Raw genomic sequence first — 18,976 nt, 5'->3', positions numbered from 1 at the left:
TTACAGGTAATTATTTAGCTTTAAATAGGAATAATTTATTTAATAAGAGTTAATTAATTTCGTTAGATTTAAATTATATTTAAGTTAGGGGGGTGTTAGTGTTAGGGTTAGACTTAGCTTTAGGGGTTAATACATTTATTAGAATAGCGGTGGGCTCAGGTCGGCAGATTAGGGGTTAATAATTGAAGTTAGGTGTCGGCGATGTTAGGGAGGGCAGATTAGGGGTTAATACTATTTATTATAGGGTTAGTGAGGCGGATTAGGGGTTAATAACTTTATTATAGTAGTGGTGCGGTCCGCTCGGCAGATTAGGGGTTAATAAGTGTAGGCAGGTGGAGGCGACGTTGAGGGGGGCAGATTAGGGGTTAATAAATATAATATAGGGGTCGGCGGTGTTAGGGGCAGCAGATTAGGGGTTAAAAAAATTTAATCGAGTGGCGGCGATGTGGGGGGGCCTCGGTTTAGGGGTACATAGTTAGTTTATGGGTGTTAGTGTACTTTAGAGCACAGTAGTTTAGAGTTTTATGAACCGGCGTTAGCCCAGAAAGCTCTTAACTACTGACTTTTTTCTGCGGCTGGAGTTTTGTCGTTAGATTTCTAACGCTCACTTCAGCCACGACTCTAAATACCGGAGTTAGAAAAATCCCATTGAAAAGATAGGATACGCAATTGACGTAAGGGGATCTTCGGTATGGAAAAGTTGCGGCTGAAAAGTGAGCGTTAGACCCTTTTTTGAGTTACTCCAAATACCGGAGGTAGCCTAAAACCAGCGTTAGGAGCCTCTAACGCTGGTTTTCACGGCTACCGCCAAACTCCAAATCTAGGCCACTGTTACCAAGGGAAACCCAACAATGAAAAAACAAAACAAAATTGTACACTGTTGAAATAATCAGAACATCCATACCTTAAGCAAAATGCACAATTACAGAAATAATAACACAAGCATATTTCAACAATAAAATAGTGAACCTTTGAGTGAAAAATTACACCGTGCCTATCACACCTTTATTTATCTGCAGAGGTTTTGGTTTATGATAATAAAATGCGTTTATTGTGTATCATAGACTATATATATGGGCACAGAATTATAACAGAACTGAGAGCCATGAAGCGCAGGGTAGTATGGGCTAATGCTAGTTACGTAGGGGTTCAAAGTATATATACACACGATGTACACACTATCCTAAATACAGGGACATATGAGGAGTGAGGAATTATCTACTTACATCGCTGTACGTATCACCCGTATAGAGACCCTGCACTGCATTACTCCCTTTGTTAGTTCCGGTCACGTGAGTGTGGGTGAGTGTCATCATACACGTCATCAAGTCCCGCCCCTCAAGTTACGATCTTATACAGGGCTCCCCACACAGGGCTATGTTGAATGCCCAAAACAATCTCTGTCCCGCATCTATAGCCACATAGTAATAACAAATCTCTCAGGATATGATGTCAAAAATGGCCATACATTAGAATAATATTGTAACTATACCTACAGCTGTACCGATTTGTGTTGTATGGTTATCCCTATGTCTGGCTATACAGGGGTGTGAGCTAAACAGATGAGCCAGGGAATATGGATTTAAATCTACAGGTCAAATAGTATCATGATATTTGAGTAACCCTAGTATGTACAGCTTCCAACTGAATATCTACTGAGCGCTGATGTGCATATCCCATGCCAGTAGGAATCATACCCCCTATGTCATAGAATACAGTACTCATGGGTATGTAGATATAGCTTATCTTAATCTGAAAATATATACCCAATATATGCAAGCCTATATACACTAAATATCTAATAAGTAGTATCGGCCCACGATTATACCTAGGTGTAACATGATCCTATTACCTAAATCGTCAGATTTACAGGAGCATGACCACTAGGTGATAATATCAGAAGCACAGAAATGTATATATAGCAGAAGAATAATGAAGATGTAAACAGCCAAAAAGAAAATATACTATAAACAGCCAAAAGAAAATAAACTTTAAACTGAAATATACTATACTACACAAATAAATAAATTATAAAAAACAATGCCAATCATTATTAATGTTAAGGCCATTTGTAGAAACTGTATTGAGTTCATAAGTCTATCTTGATTCACACCTTAACAGTGCTGTTGCTCTGTCTCCCCCTCTCTTTAGTGGTGGGATTTGATCAATAAGTCTAAACCTAAGAACCGTGACAGAGTATCCTTTGCCCAAAAAGTGGCGTGCCACTGGTTGGTCCAACTTTCCTGTTTTCAATGCTTGCCTAATGGCCGAGCGGTGGTTAGCCATCCTTGTCCTTGCATCGTCACAGGTTTTGCCCACATAAAACCTTCCACATGGACAGTTCAATAGATATACCACGTGAGTGGTTGTGCAATTCAGGAGGAATTTTATTTGATACTTGCGGTTGGTATGGGGGTGTCTAAAGTAGTACAGGACGGGCATCTGTAGCAACCCTTCTTAGATGTAGATAGCCACGTTCTATTCACGTAACAGTGGCTGGGGTCCGTGTTCATGAGCTTATCTCTCAGATTAGGGGCCCTTTTATATGTGACTCTAGGTGGTTGTGCAAAAGGAAGTGTGGGGTCACTGTCAATGATTCCCCAGTGTTGTTTGATGTTCATGTGTATCCTCTCGGTTTGTGGACAAAAAGTGATCAAAAAAGATAATTGTTGGTCCTTAATACTTCTCGTAGTGTTGAGCAGATCCTTTTGTTTTAACCTTCCCAAATCTTCTCTGGTTTGTTTAATGATGTCAAGATGACATCCCCTTTGTATGAATCTATCGCTCTTTTTGTTTAATTGTGTTTCCCGTAAGGAATCATCAGTGTTATTCCTGATAACACGCATCATGTGTCCTTTAGGTATGGCTTTGATGAGATTCTTTGGATGACAGCTCTTAGCATAGAGGATGGAGTTTATGTCTGTTTCTTTCCGAAATAGGGTGGACTTCATTCAATTGTAAGTCCAAAAAATCAATTTGTTCTTTATCAAAAGACATCTTGAATCTCACTGTGGAATCTATAGAGTTGATCATATTGGACCATTCCATCAAAGATTCGGCTGATCCTTTCCACACCATCAGCAAATCATCAATATACCTCTTGTAGAATTGTATATGAGGATTGGAGTAGATGTTCAATACTATGTTTTCGTAAAAGTCCATAAAGAGATTTGCATAGGCCGGGGCCATATTTGACCCCATAGCCATACCTGCCAACTGAAGATAGAATTTATCCTCAAAGCGAAAGTAATTTCTAGACAGGCATAATTCCAACAACTCCAATATGTATTCAGTAGGTGGTCTAATATATGGATACCTGTTGAGGGTTCTTTCAATACTGGCCATACCCAGTGAGTGCAGGATTATTGTGTACAAACTAGAAACGTCCAGTGTAACCAGTAGATCCTCGTTCATATCAATAGACACCCTTTGTATATCCTTTATCACTTCTGTTGTATCCTTCGTAAAAGATCTCATCTGCATCACAAATGGTTGAATGACGTAATCAATATACTGTGCAATAGGTTGAAGGAGGGATCCTCTAGCAGAAACTATTGGTCTCCCTGGTGGTTTATCTTTGTCCTTATGGACTTTTGGTAGCGTATAGAGGATTGGATGAACAGGGAATCTGACACATAGAAATTTGAATGTGTCCATATCTAACCATCCATTGGTCAATCCTTTCTTCAGAATATTGTCAATCGTTTCCTTAAAGCTGATAGTTGGATTGAAACCCAATGTTTTATAGGTGATTTGATCACTCAATTGCTCTTTGATGTCACCGCTATACTATGAGTAATCCATTACCACTATAGCTCTCCCCTTGTCCGTCGGGCGGATAACAATAGTAGGATCATCTGCTAGGGTTCTAATGGCTTCTCTCTCTGGTTTAGTGATGTTATGTTGAAATGGGATATTTTCTCCTTTAAAAATATTATGTGTCATCATCCTGGTAAAGGTTCTAATGCTTGGATTGGTGTTGATAGGTTCAAAATGACTTCTGGGTTTGAATTTCCTCTACCAAACATCCTGTGTGGCAGTCTTAAATTGGTCACGTAGTTTTAATTGCCTCTGGAACTTCATGATGTCCACATAAGTGTCAAATTCACTCATCCTTTTAATAGGAACAAAGGAAAGCCCTTTGTTGAGGACCTGACTTTCAACGTCCGTGAAAATGTGTATACATATGTATTTATGTGTTTATATGTACAGTATATATATGTCTGTAAATACATATATACACATATAAATACTTATGTATAAACATATACGTTTATATATTTAGACATGTATATGTATGTATCTCTATGTTAAAGCCCTTTGCCTCATATCTGTGAGCCCTTATGACTTTTTTATGCAATTTTTTAAATATTTTTTATTAGATGGTGTTATGAGTGTAACTGTACTTTGTAATGTATTTTTGATGTGTTTTGTGACACTTTCTTGCTTCGTGAAACAGTTAACCGCAGAGCTCTGATGACGGTCGATCCCAACCCATGTTAACGTCAATTGCGTTCAAGCAATCACTTTACTTTCAAAATGTAATACAAGCGCTACATACGACGATGAATATGTCTGTGTATTTGTATACATGACTATATACTCGATGTGTATATATGTGTATACTTGTATATTTATGTGTTTATATTTGTAAATATGTTTATATATATATATATATATATATATATATATATATATATATAAATCCTCCAAGAAAAGCAGGCACTCACTGGTCTTTGTTAAAAAGTATAAACTTTATTAGATCATGTTAAAAATCAGGAGACATAACGTTTCGGCACTGTGTTGTGCCTTTGTCAAATGCCACAAGATATCCAGCAAAAAATTCGATTTTAGGTACTTGATTGCACTTTTTTGCTGGATATCTTGTGGCATTTGACAAAGGCACAACACAGTGCCGAAACGTTATGTCTCCTGATTTTTAACATGATCTAATAAAGTAAACATGTCAGCATAGGAGCCTAGCTATCCTCTCTATGCTTTGTTGGTCATTGCTGTGCTACGCTGTGATATTTGTGATTTTAAACTGAAGAAATACACTTGGATTGTTTTAACTTAGTCACCAAGGTGTGATTTGTGCTGAAAAATATTGTGGAATAGTTTCATTGATTGGCGTTCTTTTGGACGGGGATGGCGCTTGTAGCACACATTTCACTAGCCGGGTGACGTCATCCCCACGCTCCCACATTGCTGACAATCGCTTCTCTCTGTGTGTGGAGCTATATATATATTATTATTATTATTATTATTATCGGTTATTTGTAGAGCGCCAACAGATTCCGCAGAGCTGTAAGCAAAGGGGGAGTACAACAAAACAATTATAGGGATCAAATGGGTAGAGGGCCCTGCCAAGAGTTGAACTGTTGTAGTCAGCTCTTAAGAAGGTGATCTACAAACAGCTGGACTTTTAGGCTTACATGCTAAGGGGGTTCCGGGGATAGCAATGGAGGAGAGGAACTGGTATTAGGAAAGGTTAGCGTAGGTTGTATGCATCCCTGAACAGTAGAGTCTTTAGGGAGCACTTGAAGCTTTTAAAACTAGAAGAGAGTCTTGTGGAGCAAGGCAGAGAGTTCCACAAGATGGGAGCAAGTCTGGAGAAGTCCTGTAAATGGGAGTATGATGAGGTGACAAGAGAGGAGAAGAGTAGGAGGTCATGAGCAGAGCGAAGGGGACGGGAGGGAGAGTATCTGGAGACAAGGTCTGAGATGTAGGGGGGAGCGGTGCAGTTGAGGGCTTTGTATGTAAGAGTGAGAGTTTTGTGTTTGATCCTAGAAGCAAGAGGAAGCCAGTGAAGGGATTGGCAGAGAGGTGCAGCAGATGAAGAGCGACGTGTAAGGAAGATGAGTCTGGCAGAGGCATTCATTATGGATTGTAAAGGAGCTAGGTGGCAGGTGGGGAGACCAGAGAGGACAGAGTTGCAATAATCAAGGCGGGAAAGAATGAGAGAGTGGATTAAAATCTTAGTTGTGTCTTGTGTAAGGAAGTGTCTAATTTTAGAGATGTTTTTAAGGTAGAAGCGGCAGGCTTTAGCCAAGGACTGAATGTGAGGCGTGAAGGAAAGATCTGGGTCAAATGTGACCCCGAGACATCGGGCATGCGGGGTAGGGGTAATGATGGAGTTGTCGACAGTTATAGAGATATTGGGGGTGGAGATATATATATCAAAATAACGAGAGTATTGCATTGAGCAATGATACTTTTTTATTGGACAATACAATACATTAATTTTTGGAATCCACCTGGATGAAGCGTAGACAAACGAAGCATTAAGAAAAAACACCTAACTGCCCACACAAAATAACAAAAAAAAACAACTAACCGTCTGCACAAAGTATTAACAAAAACAAACCTAACCGCCCATACGAAGTATTAACAAAAAAACACCTAAGTGGCCGTATGAAATATTAACAAATAAACACCTAAGCGCCCGCAAGAAATATTAACAAACACCTAAACCACCAATAACAAAAATATAGATAGAGGAGCAGCGAGTGTTGAATAGGTAAAAGTCAATTTATTAGATATGCATTGAAACAGGGTCAAGTGACCCCCGGGGTAAAACTGAGTCAATAATTAGAGAAAGAACCACAGGCTGACATGTTTCGGCACAACGCCGTACTCTAAGCCTCATTTAAAATGTTTTACACAGAATTCAATTAAAACCACTCTCCTACACTCCCATTAGTCTAAAGGTACACACCTTCTATTTAACAGACCAATCGGATGTCTTATGTTAATCGCAGTCCCTCCCTGACTACACTAAGCGTTGCTAATGCAAATAATTAACCATAGTTTGTATAGGACAATCTTACTTTCTATTCTTAGGAAGGGAAAGCCTGTTGCTTGTTAACAACATTAGTAGTACTGGATTAGGGACACTACAATAATAGCAATGACAATATCAACATTGTTAGCGAGACAGTCTACTCTTGCCAATGTGATGTATTGTGACAAACGTGACTCACCCGGTTCACTACTGTGGCAGCCTAGAACAAAGCTGATTTGGTGTACTCACAGGGCCCTAGGAGTCATGAATATGTAAATATGCTATATGTGAATTGTAAATATGAATTTCAAACAATGGCAATAAACGTGACTGACCCAGTGCACTACTTTGGCACCCTAGAACAAAGCTAATTAGGTGTACCCACAGGGCCCTTGAAGTCTCGAATATGTGAATATGCTATATGTGTATTGCAAAAATAATTTTCCATTATAAATCAAAAGGAGTAGAATAAAATAGAATAGAATAGTCCCTATTATTATTATTAAGGGACAATGGTTCAAATCATTATGAAATATATGTATGATTTCATTAAATGTCACAAAGGGAATTTGTGAGTATATGTGCGGTATCTTATATATACATCATGGCTAGTACGTTGACGGTCAATCGGACCAGAATCCCATTACATATGTATATATATATATATATATATATATATATATATATATATATATATACGAGACCGCTACTGAAGCAGGACCTAAGCGTGGTAAAAGGTAAAGCCTTTACACAAAAACACACACCACAATTACCAAAAATTACCAAAAATTGATTAGATCAAATCCAGAGTTTAGGCCATCTGGTATCCTAGTTTTAAGTTTGAATATCCAGAAGGCCTCTATCTCTGCCAACTCTCTTGCTCTACTTTCTCCCTGTTTCACAGGGAGGACCCTCTCTATAATATTCCACTTGAAACTACTAACATCTTTGTTGTGAAATTGAGAGAAGTGTCTAATAAGTGGCGTAGTAAGAGTGCCGGCCCTTATGTCAGCTAGATGTTCTTTAATTCTGACCCGTGCTTCCCTTGTGCTAAGACCTACATATTGAAGTCCGCACCGGGTACACAAAATTAGATAGACAATGTATGTTGAACGACAGTTCAAACAAAGTTTAATCTGAAACCTATCACCTGTGGCCAGGGAGCAAAAGCTGTCACCAAATTGTGCTTTGGCACATGCTACACAAGTCAAATAATTACAATGGTACATCAAATTGAAACTAAGCCAAGAGTAGGTATTCCCAGATGTGCCCTTTAGTCTTGTAGGGGCTACCATATTCCCCACTGTTCTACCCCTCTTATAAGCAAACCTAATTCCTTTCTCCACTACGTTATGTAGCCCATCATCGGCTGACAAAAGTGGAAAATGTTTCCTGACTATGTTGCATATTTGGGGATACTATTGGGAGTACTCTGTGATAAATAAAGCCTTACTATCTGTAGTACTTTCATGGGTTTTTTGTTTACTATTATTCAAGAGCTTGTTCCTATCAAGTGATTTTACGGCTCTCCTAGCCCTAAGCATGGTGGATAGCTTGTAACCCTTCTCCTTCAGTCTCTTAGTTAGGTCATTAGCTTGTTTTTCATGCTCCCCCTCATTTGTACAATTTCTTTTGAGGTGTATGAACTGACCTTTAGCCACATCTTTAAACACTCTCTGTGGGTGGCAACTTGAGGCATGAAGGAGGGAGTTACACGAAATAGGTTTGCGAAAGACCTCAGTCTCAATGGTTTTGTCTATAATCCCGCTTAACGTCATATCCAAAAAATTAATCTCAGATTTGTGGGATTCATATGTAAAGCTTATGCCTGCCTCGTTGATGTTTAAATTGGAGACAAACTCTCTCATTGCACTCTCTGAACCTCTCCAAATAAAAAGGAGATCATCAATGAACCGCCTGTACCACAATATCTCTTGTCTGTGGGGGTTCCATCCTCCATAGACGTGGGAGAGCTCCCACCAAGGCATGAACAGGTTGGCGTAAGATGGGGCAGATTCAGCTCCCATCACTGTCCCACGTCTCTGGAGGAAGAACTCCACCCCAAGTAATTGTGGGTAAGCAAAAATCGTGTGACGTTAACCACATACTCCACATAGTACCGGTCATCCACAAACCTTCTATCCAGAAAGTATTTGATTGCTTCCAATCCTTTATCGTGGGGTATGGTGGAGTATAGCGATCTCACGTCCACTGTGAGCCACCTATATTCATCCCGCCACACTATGTTTGTAAATAAATTGACAACATGTTTAGTGTCTGAGAGGTGTCTCCAGAGCTCGCTTACTAGTGGCTGCAGTACATTGCCTAGCCACTCAGACAGATGCTCGAGCAGAGAGCCAACTACACTGACAATTGGCCTCCCCTGTATATTACTTATAAACTTATGCACCTTGGGTAGGTGGTTAAAAGTGGGGATAGCTGGATTATCCACTAAACCATCAACCCCCAGATTGCCAAAAAAAAAGGAATTAACCCCAAATTGAACAACAACGCAAATAACATAATTAAAATATTAACCCTTAAACAGCCAACCCCCCACATCGCAATAAACCTAATTAACTTATTAACCCCTAAAACCGCCAATCCCCCACTTTGCATTAAACATAATTAACCTATTAACTCCTAAACTGCAAACCCCACACAATGCAAATAACTAATTTAATTACTAAGCCCCCTAACCTAACACCCCCTAAATTAAACCCAATTACATCAAATAAAAAAATACTAAATTACAATAAAAAACCTAACCTAAGATTAAATTAAATAAATCTAAAATTAAAAAAATAAATAAACAAAATTATCAAAAATAAAAAAATAAACCTAATCTAATACCCCTATGAAAATAAAAACAACCCCTAGGGGTCAATTTATTAATGTGCGAGCGGACATGATACAATATAGCGTACCATGTCTGCTGCACTTCGATAAAAGCTGAAAGCGTACGCTGTCGGCATTTATCATTGCACCCAGAGTTCTTGTGAACTGTTTGTGCAATGCCACCTCCTGCAGATTCACGGCCAGCAGGGGGTGTCAATCAACCCGATTGTATTCAATTGGGTTGATTTCTGTCTGCCGCCTCAGAGCTTTAAATAAATATAAATTGACCCCTAATCTAAACTACCAATAGCCCTAAAAAGGGCCTTTTGTAGGGCATTGCCCTAAGTTAAACAGTTTTTTTAACTGAAAAAATTACCAATTACCCCCTAACAGTAACCCCCCACCCAACCAACTCCCCAAAATAAAAAAAACCTAAGCCTAAAAAAACCTAAGCTACCCATTAACCCTAAAGGGGCATTTGTATGGGCATTGCCCTTAAACGGATAATCAGCTCTTTTACAAACAGCTCTTTTGCTGCCATAAAAAACACCCCCAAAAAACTTACCAGTAATTCTATTTTACAGAAGTCTAAACTTTCCAGCAATTATTTAACAGAAGTCTAAACTTACCAGGAATTCTATTTTACAGAAGTCTAAACTTACCAGGAATTCTATTTTACAGAAGTCTAAACTTACCAGCAATTATTTAACAGAAGTCTAAGAGACTTCTTCACAGAGTCCCAGGCCGCGCTAATCCTGACACTTCTTCACAGAGTCCCAGGCCGTGCTAATCCTGACACTTCTTCACAGAGTCCCAGGCCGTGCTAATCCTGACACTTCTTCACAGAGTCCCAGGCCGTGCTAATCCTGACACTTCTTCACAGAGTCCCAGGCTGCGCTAATCCTGACACTTCATCACAGAGTCCCAGGCTGCGCTAATCCTGACACTTCATCACAGAGTCCCAGGCCGTGCTAATCCTGACACTTCTTCACAGATTCCCAGGCTGCGCTAATCCTGACACTTCTTCACAGAGTCCCAGGCCGTGCTAATCCTGACACTTCATCACAGAGTCCCAGGCTGTGCTAATCCTGACACTTCTTCACAGAGTCCCAGGCCGCGCTAATCCTGACACTTCTTCACAGAGTCCCAGGCTGCGCTAATCCTGACACTTCATCACAGAGTCCCAGGCTGCGCTAATCCTGACACTTCATCACAGAGTCCCAGGCCGTGCTAATCCTGACACTTCTTCACAGAGTCCCAGGCTGCGCTAATCCTGACACTTCTTCACAGAGTCCCAGGCTGCGCTAATCCTGACTCTTCTTCACAGAGTCCCAGGCCGCGCTAATCCTGACACTTTATCACAGAGTCCCAGGCTGCGCTAATCCTGACACTTCTTCACAGAGTCCCAGGCTGCGCTAATCCTGACACTTCTTCACAGAGTCCCAGGCCGCGCTAATCCTGACACTTCTTCACAGAGTCCCAGGCCGCGCTAATCCTGACACTTCATCACAGAGTCCCAGGCTGCGCTAATCCTGACACTTCTTCACAGAGTCCCAGGCCGCGCTAATCCTGACACTTCTTCACAGAGTCCCAGGCCGTGCTAATCCTGACACTTCTTCACAGAGTCCCAGGCCGCGCTAATCCTGACACTTCTTCACAGAGTCCCAGGCCGTGCTAATCCTGACACTTCTTCACAGAGTCCCAGGCTGCGCTAATCCTGACACTTCATCACAGAGTCCCAGGCTTCGCTAATCCTGACACTTCATCACAGAGTCCCAGGCCGTGCTAATCCTGACACTTCTTCACAGAGTCCCAGGCTGCGCTAATCCTGACACTTCTTCACAGAGTCCCAGGCCGCGCTAATCCTGACACTTCTTCACAGAGTCCCAGGCTGCGCTAATCCTGACTCTTCTTCACAGAGTCCCAGGCCGCGCTAATCCTGACACTTTATCACAGAGTCCCAGGCTGCGCTAATCCTGACACTTCTTCACAGAGTCCCAGGCTGCGCTAATCCTGACACTTCTTCACAGAGTCCCAGGCCGCGCTAATCCTGACACTTCTTCACAGAGTCCCAGGCCGTGCTAATCCTGACACTTCTTCACAGAGTCCCAGGCCGCGCTAATCCTGACACTTCTTCACAGAGTCCCAGGCCGTGCTAATCCTGACACTTCTTCACAGAGTCCCAGGCTGCGCTAATCCTGACACTTCATCACAGAGTCCCAGGCTGCGCTAATCCTGACACTTCATCACAGAGTCCCAGGCCGTGCTAATCCTGACACTTCTTCACAGAGTCCCAGGCTGCGCTAATCCTGACACTTCTTCACAGAGTCCCAGGCCGCGCTAATCCTGACACTTCATCACAGAGTCCCAGGCTGCGCTAATCCTGACACTTCATCACAGAGTCCCAGGCCGCGCTAATCCTGACACTTCTTCACAGAGTCCCAGGCCGTGCTAATCCTGACACTTCTTCACAGAGTCCCAGGCCGCGCTAATCCTGACACTTCTTCACAGAGTCCCAGGCCGTGCTAATCCTGACACTTCATCACAGAGTCCCAGGCTGTGCTAATCCTGACACTTCTTCACAGAGTCCCAGGCTGCGCTAATCCTGACACTTCATCACAGAGTCCCAGGCTGCGCTAATCCTGACACTTCATCACAGAGTCCCAGGCCGTGCTAATCCTGACACTTCTTCACAGAGTCCCAGGCTGCGCTAATCCTGACACTTCTTCACAGAGTCCCAGGCCGCGCTAATCCTGACACTTCATCACAGAGTCCCAGGCTGCGCTAATCCTGACACTTCATCACAGAGTCCCAGGCCGCGCTAATCCTGACACTTCTTCACAGAGTCCCAGGCCGTGCTAATCCTGGCACTTCTTCACAGAGTCCCAGGCCGCGCTAATCCTGACACTTCTTCACAGAGTCCCAGGCCGTGCTAATCCTGACACTTCATCACAGAGTCCCAGGCTGTGCTAATCCTGACACTTCTTCACAGAGTCCCAGGCTGCGCTAATCCTGACACTTCATCACAGAGTCCCAGGCTGCGCTAATCCTGACACTTCATCACAGAGTCCCAGGCCGTGCTAATCCTGACACTTCTTCACAGAGTCCCAGGCTGCGCTAATCCTGACACTTCTTCACAGAGTCCCAGGCTGCGCTAATCCTGACTCTTGTCCCAGGCCGTGCTAATCCTGACACTTCTTCACAGAGTCCCAGGCTGCGCTAATCCTGACACTTCTTCACAGAGTCCCAGGCTACGCTAATCCTGACACTTCTTCACAGAGTCCCAGGCTGCGCTAATCCTGACACTTCTTCACAGAGTCCCAGGCTGCGCTAATCCTGACACTTCATCACAGAGTCCCAGGCAGGGTCGGCTCCAGAATGAATGAAATGGGGGGGCATTTTTTTTTAACGAGGGGGCACACATTTACAAAGCATGTATGAGAGTCAAAATAAGAGCAGACCTACATATTCTGCAGGAAAGTGGCTGGCTTATCCCCCACTATTAACATTTGGAGAATATGTGCTAAATCACTAGGTAAAAGAATGAAGTCTAAATCCTATGCAGTGCACTAAAACAGAGCCATTAAACTTGAGACCCCCCAGTGCAATAGCTCCTTAAAAACAATTCACCCCTTAACCACCATGATCCAAAACCCTTAAACTCATTCTCAAATCTCAATCATGTCCCCTAAACAGCCATTCACCCCAAACCCCCCTATGCAATTAACTCCTTTGTTTGCAATAGTAGTGAGGATACTAGGTTTTCAGGTACTGGAAATTTTGTAGATTAGATTTAGCTATACCTGTTTCACAATAACGAATGGATATCAGGCTACTTAATACAACCTATGTACTGTGAACCTTTAAGAACCTATAAGAATATGATTGTATCATATAAATATAAGTCTATAAATGGCTACCGGCTTCTATCGATGCCTCAAAAGTGCACTGTGAACTTAGGCCCGGCACAGTGCACTTTTTGAGGCATCGATAAAAGCCGGTAGCCATTTATAGACTTATATTTATATGATACAATCATATTCTGATCATAGTCTATTGATGCAACCTCACAGTTCGGCAGCTAACTCTGCCCCCAGCATGCAGCATTACATAACAGTTCATTATTTTATTTATTATTTTTAAAGTGTATATATATATATATATACACACACATACATATATATATATATATATATATATATATATATATATATATATATATATATATACACACACATATATATACACATTTACACATACATAGTATACACACACATATTTACACATACACACACATTTACACCCACATACTCATGCACACATACTTACACACACATTTATACACAATACACATACATACAAAAACACACACACATGATGGTTGGTTTCGGGGTAGAGGAGGAGACTCCTAAGACTACCTGCTGGCTGGGTAATAGAAGCACATTAACAGTCAGAAATTGACTGAAACAAGCAGCAGCCTATGCGCAGCTCCTCTCATGCAACTGCTCCACCTGACTGGGTAGGGGCCCTAAGCAGAATGACAGAACAGGGCCCCTACCCAGAACAAAAAATACTTCAAAGAAATGGGCCAATGCACCATGAGCACAGATATACATCCACACTCACAGATATATATATATATATATATATATATACACATACACACATTATATATATATATATATATATATATATATATATATATATATATATATATATATATATATATATATATATATATAAATATATATATATATATATATATATATAAACACACACATACAAACAGTACACAGATACACACACATACAAGACACACACAGTACACAAATACAGACACACACAGTACACAGATATACACACACGTACACACAGATACAGACACACACACAGTACACAGATACACACACACAGTACACAGATACACACATGTACACACAGATACAGACACACAGTACACAGATACACACACAGATACAGACACACAATATACAGATATACACACAGATACAGACACATACAGTACACAGATACACACACACTTCAACAGTACGCATAGATACACATACCTCAAATTTGTCCTGTTTTTTTCCACTGCCCTAAAAATACTGGAATGTATTGGCAGATCTACATGAGCTCCTGCAGTGATCCATAAATCACTGCGTAGAATGTTGCAATCTAGCATTTCTAGGGCAGTGGGGAGGCAGGAAAAATTGGAGGAAAATAGGCAAATCAAATAATGAAAAAAACATTGTCAGTAAATTGTCAGTAAAATTCCTATATATTCATGTCCCTTTAATGAAATGCTCTAATCCAGTAATACATATTTTACAAATTGACACCTTTTACTTAAATCAACTAAAGCTACAATAAAATATGTTTTTCTGTTTGTAACCTATAAATAATTAATCTTGTGCCAGAGTGCTGTCAGATGTAGGCTCACTAGTGTTTATTTAAAGGGCAGTGTATGTTCACTTAAAGTAATATTTTTATTGTTAAGCTTTAATGGTGATAGTTTTCTTCTACATTAAAAAACAAAAATATTGAAATAAAGGGGAAAGAGGAAAGAAAAGGAGAGAGATGATAAAAAGTGAAGGGGCAATGGCATAGAGAGAGACAGGAGGTGAGATAGTGAAAGAGAGATGAGGAGGAAAGAAGAAGAAAAAAAGAGGGAGAGTAGAGAAAAAGAATAGAAATATTTTTCCCTGTTATGCAACACATTTATACAGTGTCCTGAACAGAGACAAACACTAAGCAGCCCTTCTGCTCTAGGAGGGGTTAAAAGGCTGTGACCTGCTGTGAACTGCAGCACACACACACACAAAAACTTATTTATTGCTGACCTCTGCCCCTCTCTTACCTCATTTCTTTCATGTGGCTGATCACTATTAGCTGCCTCTAAGCAAAAGAACCGCGCTTGGGCAGGAAGAAGGGGGAGAGAAGGGAGGGGACAGACTAGGGTTGCCACCCGTCCCTTGAAATACGGAATCGTCCCGTATTTCTGGTTAAAATACTGCGTCCCGTATTGAATCAATACGGGACGGGGTTTGTCCCGTATTTGAAGTTACTGGATGGATTGGATCATTTTCTTCCTGCGCCTGCGACCTGCGACCTTCGTCGACTACTCGACTCGTCTCTGACTGCTGAGAAGAGTCATGACTCAGACTGTGGTCTGACGTCAGGTTACCAGGGAAGCTGTTACCAGGTAAGCTGTTGAGGCTGCGATTGGTTTGCTGGTGCTGTTACACTGCGCACATCACTTGCATTAGCTCTCAGTCCTAAGCCTCCATAGTATGCAGCACGGTAAGTTAGTCAGTAGCTGATACAGGTAACAGGACAATCACATATACTCTGTAATTAATTACCTATTACAGTTGCTACTTGCTAGCAAACGCTGCCCGCCCACGTTACCTAAATACGTGGTATTATTTTCAATCATGAAATAAATGCTTATCCCGCAGTGCACTAACATGTTTTTACTTTAGCGTTGTTTGTGGTGGGGGCCTGGGAGGTTCGTACGAGTTAGCTTAATAATAGTTTCCCCCTCTCTCCATATCATTTAGTACGTTTAACACACACAACCCTTGGCATTTGCAAAATAACTAACACCCCCAAAAACTGCCTCTAGCCCTCTGGCTACGGTTGTTCAGGTATCACCAACATGCCAAAAAATAACATGGAATAATTTATAAAGTAAAGTTGTGTCATTCAACACAGCCTTTGATCATCTATCCTAAAGTGCATGACTAAGATATTAGCAATTCATATATTTAACCGAGTGGACCTAAAACTTTCAAATATCTATCTAATCTATCTATTATCTTTGTAATTGGTGAATTGTTAAGAAGTTAGGTTATATATTTCACTAAGTAGACTAGTAGTAAATATTAGATATGGTTGAAGTGTGGTACTGTACAAGTTAGGGACTTAAAAAACTAATCCCCACTGGGTATGGAAAATATTAGCTTCTTTAGGTTTCTTGCCATTATTTTAACTCCTTCCTAATTTCATGCTGTACAGTAGTTAGTTACCTGAAAGGCACACACGCACGCACCTGACCTGCCATCCCCTCCCTGGGCCCTCCTGTCCTGTCACTGTCACCATTACCGTTAGGACTAGACAGTCCTTCCGAGTCCGACAGCAGCCCTTCACTAATGGCACTAAACCTACTTATCCCTTCATCTACCCTTTTGGATTATTCTCCCTGGCCTGCACTGACAAGATATTATAATGTCTCCCTGAAGACGTCATAGTAATCACTATAGAAAGCCAGAGGTGATCCTGAAAATGTCTGCTCCTTAGCGGACTGAGCTGCCTAAAGAGGTATGATAATGATGATGACTGATGATGTGATAAGATGAGACAGGATTTGTCATTGTGTGGCATGATGACATTGAATGGTGTGACAAGACAGTGGCATAGTACAGTTACAAGATGTGGCAAAGTGTGACAAGAACATGGTGTAACAAGATATGATATGGTGTAACAAGATGTGGCATGTTTTGACAGAATATGTTATGGTGACAGGTTTCTTCTTTTTTTTCCTTCAACATAAATGTTGTGCACAGAAAAATGTCATCTTGTCTATTTTCTGATAATCTCTGTGCTAACTACTACATGGAAAGCAGAAATTTCTGGGACATACTTCATCATCTATGCAGGCCATCTGATGCCTGATATAAACTGGCTGTTAGTATAAATCAGCTAGAATAAGGAATCTTAAGTAATAGCACAGTACTAAAGTATATATCTGTGACGAAACCAATCTCGCCACTGTACATTGGAGGGCCTGTTATAGAACATTCTTTGGGCTGGAGGTACATGGGCTTAAGGATACCCAGAGACTGCATGGAAATATGGAATTTTATATGCTGGACACCCCATGTACTTTTATAACTCTGTCTTATGTCTATGTCACCCTGTATCCATAAATACAGGATGGGTACAGGGTGTGAGTGCACCTTTTGGGAGCAATTGTGACTCTATAAACCAAGTGGGCATAAAAGACTTTATAGCTAATAAGAACTGTTCCTATATTCTGTAATAAGATGTATTCTATGTATGTTTCAGATCTGATTGTGTCTCAGGAGTCTGTCTGGGTAAACTGATTGTGTTTTGTGTGATTATGTTAACTAGACTGGCCAATATCAGATTGTCTGAGTAAACGTTCTTTCCCAGTAAATTAACTTAATGTGTTAATCTGTTTTACCTGTGAATAGACAATTGTTAGAGGTTTGATGCATTGTTCATATGTTTGCTTTACTGTTAAACCAATGCCCTCTGTAACCTGAAGCCAGGGTGTATAAATCTGTGTGCTGCCTTCAAATAAAGTATTCATTTTGCTGATATCTGTTGGACCCTCACCATGGAGCTTTGACTCATGCTTGGGGGGAGGGAGAGGGGAAATTTACTGTATGCTGCCTGTGCCTCTGCCCTTTTATGCCAGGGTTATACTGTAACATTGGTGGCAGCGGTGGGATTTGAACCCACGCCTCCACATAGTAGTGTCATTAACTGTTCTACCAGAAAATAGACAAGATGAAATTTTTCTGTGCACAATATTTATGTTGAAGGAAAAAAAAGAAGAAACCTGTCACCATAACATATTCTGTCAAAACATGCCACATCTTGTTACACCATATCACATCTTGTTACACCATGTTCTTGTCACACTTTGCCACATCTTGTAACTGTACTATGCCACTGTCTTGTCACACCATTCAATGTCATCATGCCACACAATGACAAATCCTGTCTCATCTTATCACATCATCAGTCATCATCATTATCATACCTCTTTAGGCAGCGCAGTCCGCTAAGGAGCAGACATTTTCAGGATCACCTCTGGCTTTCTATAGTGATTACTATGACGTCTTCAGGTAGACATTATAATATCTTGTCAGTGCAGGGAGAATAATCCAGAAGGGTAGATGAAGGGATAAGTAAGTTTAGTGTCATTAGTTAAGGGCTGCCGAGGAAGGACTGTCTAGAAGGACCATTAAGCGGAACATCTAGCGAAACATTGCATGCTTGTACCCAGCTGTTATGCCACCTGAAAGGCATTATTCATAACAGTTCTTCCCACTCAAATACAGTCCATGACATATTTTGACCTAGTGTCAAAGGACCAGTAAACACAGTAGATTTGCATAATCAACAAATGCAAGATAACAAGACAATACAATAGCATTTACTCTGAATTTCAAATGAGTAGTAGATTTTTTTCTAACAAATTTTAAAGTTATGTATATTTCCACTCCCCCTGTACCATGTGATAGCAATCAGCCAATCACAAATGCATATACGTATATTCTGTGAATTCTTGCACATGCTCAGTAGGAGCTGGTGACTCAA

This window comes from Bombina bombina, chromosome 1 (assembly GCF_027579735.1).
Source record: "Bombina bombina isolate aBomBom1 chromosome 1, aBomBom1.pri, whole genome shotgun sequence".
Taxonomy (NCBI): domain Eukaryota; kingdom Metazoa; phylum Chordata; class Amphibia; order Anura; family Bombinatoridae; genus Bombina; species Bombina bombina.
Note: the sequence above shows the minus strand (reverse complement) of the source record.